Genomic DNA, 9,764 nt, shown 5'->3' with positions numbered 1-9,764 from the left:
ATCTTTGAGCGAGAAAAGCTTCTTTCGGAATGTTGGTCTTCTTCTTTACTAGATCTTTCAGGAACTTAGTGTACGAGGGGACTTGCTTGATGGCGGTCAGAAATGGGATATTAATATGCAAATTCTGAAATACATTGCAAATCTCCTTGTATTGGTCATCTTTTCTAGTATTCACTAGTTTCGAAGGAAACGGTGCTGGCGGATTCTTCAATATCGGTTCTCTTCTTTCGGCTTCGGTTGGCTTGGTAACAGATAGTGGAATGACATGTGGAGTTACTCATGATGGCTTCTTCTTACTGACGTCCGTAGTAATTCCTTCAACTTCTTTTGCAACAGTTTCTTCAGCAGGTGGCACAACACTAGATATATCTGGAATGTTAGAACTGGGTGTAATGGTGGGGATATAAGTTACCTTAGCCTCTGCAGAATCTTTTCCTGGTTCATAGACAATCTTGTTATCAACTTTCTTGCCTGACCTCAGAGTGGTGACAGAATTAACTTATTCATGAGTAATCTCCAGGTTATCCACCTGCAGGACACCTCTTCCTTTCGGATTTGGCTCCGGCTGGCTCGGTAATGCTCCTTTCGATCTTTCCCTCAAGGCGGCAGCGATTTGCCCTATTTGGCCTTGAATGACACTAAAATTACTCTCCAACTTATGGGTTCTTTGATTTGTCTGTTTCAGCTCATTGACAATAATGGTGATAGCTTCTTCCAGATGTGGGATAACTGCTTTGCTCGACTGAGGCGTAGGGGCAATATATCCACTCATAAGATCTGGTACTAACTCTCTGTTTGTGTTGGCTTGGTATTACTGGTTTTGGTATGACTGTTAATTTCTGTATGGTTGCTGGCTGTTTTGGAACTAATACTGGTTATTCTGGAACTGATTTGACTGATTTTGGAATCCTGGAGGAAAATTCCTCTGATTTGTATTTTGTGGCTTCCAATAATTCTGTCCTTGATTGAACTGGTTATTTCTTCCTAAAGAGTTGATACTACATGCCTCTACATTAGTATCCAGATAGTACGAACACTCTTCAGTGGTGTGGCCTTCATCAGAACATAGCTCACAAATGGCATAACAAGGCTTGGTTGGCTGAGGTTTAGCTTGGAAATTGTTTGCTTTTGGAGGATTCATAGAGAACTGATCAAACTTCTTGTTCAGAGTTTCAAGTCCGGTTGATAGGCTTGCCATAATTGATATCATCGCTTGATTTGGGTCTTCTTGAATTTGGTTGCTAAATTGCTTCGGCACCCCCTCTACTCTAGCTACGTCCTCGTTGTACTCCATTGTTGAGTGTCTTCAGCTAAATTCTCGAGAAAGTTGTAGGATTCCTCTCCATCTAATGATGTAAGCTTACCTTGATGCATTGACTGTATCATCTGCTTGTTCATAGTAGAAAGTCCTCGAAAGAAAAAATGAGCCAGTGTGCTCTTATCATAGCCATGATGTGGACATGGGACTAGCAGATTATTGAATTTCTCCTAGCTCTGGGGTGGGTAGAACTTGTTCATAAACTTTGTTCTCAACTTCTCCCAGTTGTTAATTGAATTGATCGGCTGTGCAGTTAACCATTCGGATGTTTTACCTTCGAGTGAGAGTGGAAAAAGAATTAACTTGATACTCTCATCCCTGATATTCTGGTTCTTGAAAGTTCTGAGGACTGATAGAAATTTGTTCATGCGAACATAAGGCTGAACATTGTCTGAACCATTGAACTTTGGAAGCATAGAGATTACTGATGCTCTAAGTTCAAACTAGTTAACTTCTGTCTCTGGAAAAACAATACTGCTTGGTGGGTCTCCAATGATTGGTGAATAGAAATCACTCAGCTTCTTCCTCTGTTGTGCTTGCATGGGAGGGATAGCTTCAGGATTATTGGTGTCTAAAACACCTCCATCATTGCGTGCGGCCATTGTATCAATCTCATCTAGTATTCTTGTGAGTCGGTTGTTAAACCTTGTCTACTGTTGTGTTCTTACCGGACGATGATATGGACAACAGGGAATACACTAGAAAATGCTATGCGAAAATGGTAAAAAAAAACTATCCTACTATGCTTGAATGCAATTAAACTAATATACAACTATTCTAAATTATACTAAAATGCAAAACTACTTTCCTTCAACTGGGTTGGGCTTTGCAGCTAGTATCTCGCCCGTTGTCTAAAGTTGTCTCTTCTAGGGTTATGGTGAATCACTTGGATTGCTTAAGTACCACTGCCCATAGACGATAGTCCGTTTGTCAAGATTCAGACAAGAAACACTAGAGTTTGATATTTCACTGTGTTGGCTTACAACTTCAATTGCTGAAAAGGTCCTAAATGCAATTATACTAGAAAACAATAAAACTAAACTACAATGCAACTATACTAAGAATAAAATAAAAAGAATGAAGATTCGACTAACCTGGGTGGTAGATCTTGTCTTCGAGATGTCCTTCAAGCTTCTTTCTTTCTTAAAAGGATGGATGATGTGGCTAAAATTACCTCAAGATCCAAAATTCTAATCTTGAAAGAAAACATTAAACATAAACAACTTAAAATGGCAGCGGCACCATTTGACAAGCTTCTTTTTTGTGTATGTAGATGGTGTATGGTCGTTGAACAAAACAGAAGCGTATTAAAACCTAATTATCCCTCAATAAGTAAAGGATAAGTAGGGTATCATTCCACTTTTAAGTGTATGTTATGTGAAGGACAAGACTGGAAAGGGGGTTTAAAGGATTAAAAACTATGACTATAGAGATTTTAGATTCTAATGCTAAACTAAACTAAATTAACTAAACTATTGAGAATTTATAAGAGAGGGAATTCAAGAGATTAGAATCCACCAATACTTTTCATCTATGACCTTCTGCTTCAGGGTTGTTCTTACAAGTAGACTACAATTAGGCAATCGAGCGAGTGCCGATGCCCTCTTGGACAAAACATCGTTAACAATTAACTCTACTTAAGGTTGTTCCTATGTTTATGCTATTAATATCTTCTTTCCTTTTATGTAAGCTCGGGCAGCCATTCAATGTATTACCAAGAGCAACATCAAGGAGTACTTCCTAATAGGGCGGCCATTCAATGAATCACCACTTAAGGCAAACACAAAGAATACTTCCCCTAAGCAGCCACTCCCTGAGCTACCCCTTCTAAGCCAACACAAAGAATACTTCCCTAACTCTAAAGAATTATACTACTAGAAGAAAAGTAAAGAACACTAGCATGATATTAATATTACAAAACATAAACCTTATTCTATACTTCCATCCCCTGGTGTGGGCAATGGAACTAATAACTAAAAACATAAATAACTAACCTAATTGAAGAACACCATGAACCAGAAGAATCATTAAACCTTAAGCACTGCTTCATCTTCTCCCTTGAAGGAGAAGATTAGCCTTCTATAAAGAAGGAAGAACACGAAGAACGAGAAGAAGAAGAGTCGAAGAACATCAAACTAGAAAGACTAATTTATTAAGACTCAGCTAGTTAAAACCAATCTTTTATTATTAATCTCTCTCTGCCTCAAGTTCTGGAGACAAGAATATAAGTGAATTGGCAAAATACATGAGGCACTTAGGTCCTCTAGTTATAGAGGTTACAATGAGCTCTAGAAGAAATTGGCTACAGTGTCGATCCATGCGTCTGATCGCACTATTCATGCATCTCAGATGCGATCAATGCGTCTAGACGCTCGATCCATGCATCCCAGACGCGTTAGCCGATTTTATCTCTTCTGCTCTATCCTTTTATCCTCTTTTGCGGGCTTTGGTCCAAGCAATGAATCCTTTGGCCTTGGGCTTCCAAATAGGCTTTAAAATAGTTCCAAGTTGCATCTTTAATAGCTCCAATTCCTTGGCCTTCTCCATGATTGTCCAGGGGCTTCCCATGTGATCCTTAATGCTCCGAATTGCTCCGTTTTACCCCTTTTTCTCTAATATTCCACAAAACTCTCTCTTTCACTTGTAGAATCATAAAACATAACTTACAAACACTATTAGTCCACTAAGATGGCTAAACAAGAGGCATAATCGAGGGTTAAATAGCACTTTTTGAGCACTTATCATGGCCCATAGAGCAAGATGCTCAAGTTCAACCGGAAGATGACAAGGTTTACCAAAAACGAGGCGGTAAGGGGACATGCTTATAGGCGTCTTCAAAGTTGTTATATATGCCCACAAGGCATCAGATAATCTTCGAGACCAGTCTTTTCTAGATGGATTAACTGTCTTTTCTAAAATTGATTTAATCTCTCTATTAGAGACTTCTACTTGGCCACTAGTCTGAGGATGATACGGAGTCGCCACTTTGTGAGTGACTCCATATTTCTTTACTAATGATTCAAAAAAATTATTACATAAATGTTTTCCCCCATCACTAATGATAGCTTTGGGAACACCAAATCGAGAGAAAATATGTTCATTTACGAACAAAACGACAGTTTTGTGATCATTAGCACGTCATGCCATTGCCTCAATCTATTTTGACACATAGTCAACAGCTACCAGCATGTAGAGAAAACCATGAGAATTTGGAAAGGGACCCATGAAGTTGATGCCCCACACATAAAAAGTTTTGACAATTAAAATTGGATTTAAGGACATCATATTGCGTTGAGTAATGCGTCCTAGCTGCTGGCAGCGGGTGCATGCTTTACAATACTCATGTGCATCTTTAAACAATGTTGTCCAATAAAATCCACATTGTAGAACCTTGGCCGTAGTTTTCTTACCACTGAAATGACCACCACAAGATTGTTCATGGCAGAAGGATAACACATCATTGTGTTCCCAGTCGGGAATACAACGGCGTATCAGTTGGTCGGAACAATACTTGAAGAGGTAGGGATCATCCTAGAAATAAAATTTCACTATGGATAAGAATTTCTTCTGGTCTGTACGAGTCCAAGATGAAGGGACTTCCTCGGTCACTAGGTAGTTCACTATATCAGCTTACCAAGGAGATAAAAAAACGGAATACAAGTGTTCATCTGGGAATGAATCACAGATGGGTTCGGCATCATTATCGACATCATTGATGAGTCGTGATAAATGGTCTGCAACCACATTCTCGCAACCTTTTTTATCTCTAATTTCTAGAGTAAACTCTTGCAAGAGGAGGATCTAGCGGATCAACCTCTGTTTTGCATCTTTTTTTGCTAATAGGTAACGAAGAGCCGCATGGTCAGTGTAGACTATTGTGAAAGAACCAACTAAGTAAGGACAAAATTTATCTAGGGCATATACAACTGCGAGAAATTCTTTCTCAGTGGTGGTATAATTACGTTGAGTTTCATTAAGAGTTTTACTAGTGTAGTAAATGACAATTGGTTTATTCTCTCGGCGTTACCCTAGGACAGCTCCAATAGTGTAATCACTCGCGTCACACATTAATTCAAAAGGTTTAGACCAATCAGATGGTTGAATTATAGGAGTCGTAGTCAGGGAGGATTTTAGGGTCTCAAAAGCTTGTTTGCAATTGAAAGTGAAGTCAAAGACAACATCTTTAAGCAGGAGATTTGTTAAAGGTTGAGCAACCTTTGAGAAATCTTGAATAAATCTTCTGTAGAACCCTGCGTGTCCTAAAAATGCACGTACATCGCTAACTGATTTTGGTATAGGAAGTGAAGCAATTTTTTCATTCTTAGCTTTATCGACTTCGATTCCATCTTTTGAAACAATATGACCTAGAACTATTCCTTTTGTAACCATAAAATGGCATTTTTCCTAATTAAGAACGAGATATTTCTCTTCACAACGTACTCAAACCTTTTCAAGATTTGATAGACAGCTATCGAAAGAATTACTATATACTAAGAAATCGTCCATGAACACTTCCATAAAACGTTCAACCATATCACTGAAAATGTGAAGCATACAGTGTTGGAATGTACCAGGTGCATTGCAAAGGCTAAAAGGCATTCGTTTATATGCAAATGTTCCAAAAGGACAGGTGAACGGTGTTTTTTCTTGATCAGCAGGATCTATGATTATTTAAAAATATCATGAATAACCATCAAGAAAATAGTAATATACATGACCCGCTAACCGTTCAAGCATCTGGTCAATGAAGGGAAGTAGGAAATGATCTTTACGAGTGACCGCATTAAGTTTGCGATAGTTAATGCATATTTGCCACCTCACTGGAATACGAGCGGAGATGCATTCATCTTTATCATTTTGCACAACTCTAATGCCATACTTCTTGGGAACAACGTGTACGGGACTCACCCAAACACTATCCGAGATAGGCTAAATAATGCCAGCATCGAGTAACCTTAAAATTTCTTCCCGTACCACACCCTTCATGGTGGGATTAAGACGAGGTTGTGGCTCATGTGACGTCTTGGCATTTTCTTCAAGATGTATGCGATGGATGCACACTTTAAGGTCAATGCCTTTAATGTCATCGAGAGACCATCCAATAGCAGAACGGTGTTCTTGGATGACCTTAATTAAATGTGATTCCTGATCGGTAGTCAATTGTGATGATATGATAATTGGGTGACTACCATTTGGATCTAGATGTACGTATTCTAAGTCCGAAGGAATAGGCTTTAAGTCAGGGGTAGGAGGAGTGGGTATTAAAGATTCTTGAGGAAAGTCGTCTTCAATAGAGAAAACAGATTGATGCTCGTCCAAGTTGCTTGATAGGATGGTAGTAGGGTCAAATAGTGGTATTAACTCTAAGAACTTGTTTACATCCTGTGAATAAGCATCCACATCAAATTCAGAATCACCAAATGAAAGGAATTGGTGTACTTCATTATCAGGAAAAGAGTTTGTGAAATATTCTTGCACAAGGGTGTCAACCAGGTTAACCTCCCCATCAATGTCATTCTCTGGAATTTGTTTCATCAACTTGAACACATTAACCTCTACCGAAAGATTTCCAAAGGACATGGTCATAGAACCATCCCTACAGTTTATGAGGGCATTAGCAGTTGCTAGGAACGGATGCCCTAATATGATAGGAATGGAGTCACAGGCAACTTCTGTATCCAAAATGACAAAATCGACGGGATAGAAAAAGTCTTGGACTTTTACAAGGACATTTTCCACAATGCCTTTTGGATACTTAATGGAATGATCGACTAATTGTAGAGTCATCATGGTAGGTTTAAGTTCATGAAGACCTAGTTGTTTGAATAAGTAATAAGGAAGTAAATTCACACTCGCTCCTAGGTCTAATAATGCAGTGGCCGTATATTTGTCACCAAATGTGCATACAACTGTTGGTCTACCAGGGTCCTTGTATTTTACTATACCATTGTATTCAATGATTGAAGGAAACTATTTGGTAAGGAATGCTTGTTGAGGAAAATTTGTTCTCCTTTTTATGGTGCACATATCTTTTAGAAATTTTGCATGTTTTGGCAATTATTTTAGGGCATCGAGAAAGGGTAAGTTAATTGTCAAATTCTTAAAAGTTTCTCGAATTTCATCAAAATTTTCATCAGGTTTATTCTTTGCCAAACAGGTAGGAAATGGTGCCTTAGGGCAGAATTTGACATAAGGATCCGCTCGTTCGTTTCCCAATTTTTGAGTTGGTGACTTTGATGAACTAAGTGTTTCCACTATTGGTTCATTATAGGGAGCAAATTCATTGGAATCTCTGGTTACTTTTGTTTGATCTTCCGGCATACAGATTTGATTGTCAACGGTTTTGCTAGAACGAAGAGTAGTTATTGCATTCACCTCACCTTGGTTTGGAGCATTTGTACTAGGTGCATTGGTGACTTCACAAGCAGTGTTCGCTGGCTTAGGGTTTGGAACTGCTTGGCTGGGAAACATGCCTTTCTAACTTTTTTCTTGTGCTAATTGTTGATTTGATTGTTGGATAGACATTAGGATTTGGGATTGTTGGTTCATGTAAGCGAAGAAAGTTTCATTTGTCCTATCGGTAACAAGAGGCATAGGTTGTGCAATAGGGACGAGTTCATGATTATTGTTGAGAAGTGGTTGATTATAGCCATAATTTAGATTGGCTGGAACAAGGCTGCAGTTGTGGCATTAGAATTACTTTGAAACGGATTTTGACTTTGTTAGTATTGCTGATTATATCCTTGGCGATATGGAATAAAATTGTTGATTGGTCGAACAGGTGAATTGGCGAAACCTAGAGGAGCCATTTGTTGGTTATTCAGGCGCCAAGCAAAATTCGGATGTTGTCTCCAAGGTGCATTAGGAATGTTGAATGCACATGCCTCCTCCGATGTTTGAGAAGGGGGGGCATATAACAAGGGACAATACGCATCAGGATGGTCAGGACTACACTACTACAGAATGACACTTATACTACTGTTTTTAAGTGTGGTATAAATATATTTACCACTATTATACAACCGTGACAATAGGTGGTGTGGTATATAATAATAGCAAAACTGTGGTATATATGTTTAACGGATACCACGGTTTTTCAAAGAACCGTGGTTTGTATTCCCATTATATACTACGGTTGTCAACAGAACCGTGGCATATAAGCTATTGAAACCGTGGTATATATATATATATTTAATAATAATGCTAGTAAGAGTCTTCCACTTAAAAACCGAACAAAATTTACACAGCCTGCCTACATACAACATTTCCATCTTCCCAACAAATTCCAAAATGTACAATAAATTATCAAACATTGCAAAAAAAGATAATAATAAAAAAAAAACTTCCATTAATTTTTTGAGTGCACTAAGAAAACAAACTTCAAGTTCCTTTTCATAAATTAAAAATGTAAGACTCATAAATTAAACTGGAGGGGAACGAACATAGCTAAAACTCATCCTCATTCGCTTCCGACTGAAACACCCCATTTTCCTAGATGAACTGAATAATATCGAGTCAAACACCGTCAAGTTCATCTTGCGTGTATGTCTCCTTCAATGTAGCAATTCTATACCTCTTTGTAAGATTTCCGAAGAGGTAATTAGTGTGCAGGAGATCATATGTTTGAGGATATGTATTAAAAGCCTCACACCAGTCATGATATATACCAATCAAACCTCGGTCGAAAACAACACGCATAGTATCTGGTAGATTGATTGGTACCACACTCATTACCCAAAGGGGCTTATCAATCGATCTTTGCTGCAAATCTGAAAAAGAATGGGAACATGTGTCAAATTCTGTAACTGAATTCACATACAATTATCTCATATTGTGATTATGTTAATAGTGACACTCCTAGAGCTAAGCACAGTGTCCAACAAACAACACACTTCAAACACAACAATAATCATCAATATCATCTATCCCAATGTTATGTTCCAAGACATAATACATTAGCAAAACCAGAATAAACCCTGGAATAACCAGAAAAAAAAAACACATTATCAATGAGCACAACAACCAAAATCTTATTATGCCTTGCACACTAACATGTATGCAGGATATCTAATCAAAACCCAAAGCAATCCAATTGTAAAAATGGAGGATAAAAGTCAAATTAAATGTTAAATCCGAGATTTTCTAGTATTGTGAGTTAAAATGTATGTTTGACTTCAAATAGAATGACTTGTGGAAGGATAGTTCACTCCAGTTCAGGTTTTTAAACAAAAGAACAACCCAATTGTGATATAGCGTCCTAAAAAAGAAGTATCAATGGGAAAGTAAACAAAAACAAATATACTAAAGGAGCCAATGTACAAATGTACAAAATTAGCTAATGACAAATCAACTTCCAACAGAGTACAAGCACCAACTTGTGTCATCTCTTTTTTTTTCATCTTTTGCAAAAGGACGCCACTTATAGACGACTCAAGGAGTTATTATG

The sequence above is a fragment of the Coptis chinensis genome, chromosome 1, assembly GCF_015680905.1.
Source record: "Coptis chinensis isolate HL-2020 chromosome 1, ASM1568090v1, whole genome shotgun sequence".
In the NCBI taxonomy this organism is placed as follows: Eukaryota; Viridiplantae; Streptophyta; class Magnoliopsida; order Ranunculales; family Ranunculaceae; genus Coptis; species Coptis chinensis.
The sequence above is the reverse complement of the archived record's forward strand: the minus strand, read 5'-3'. Positions refer to the sequence as shown.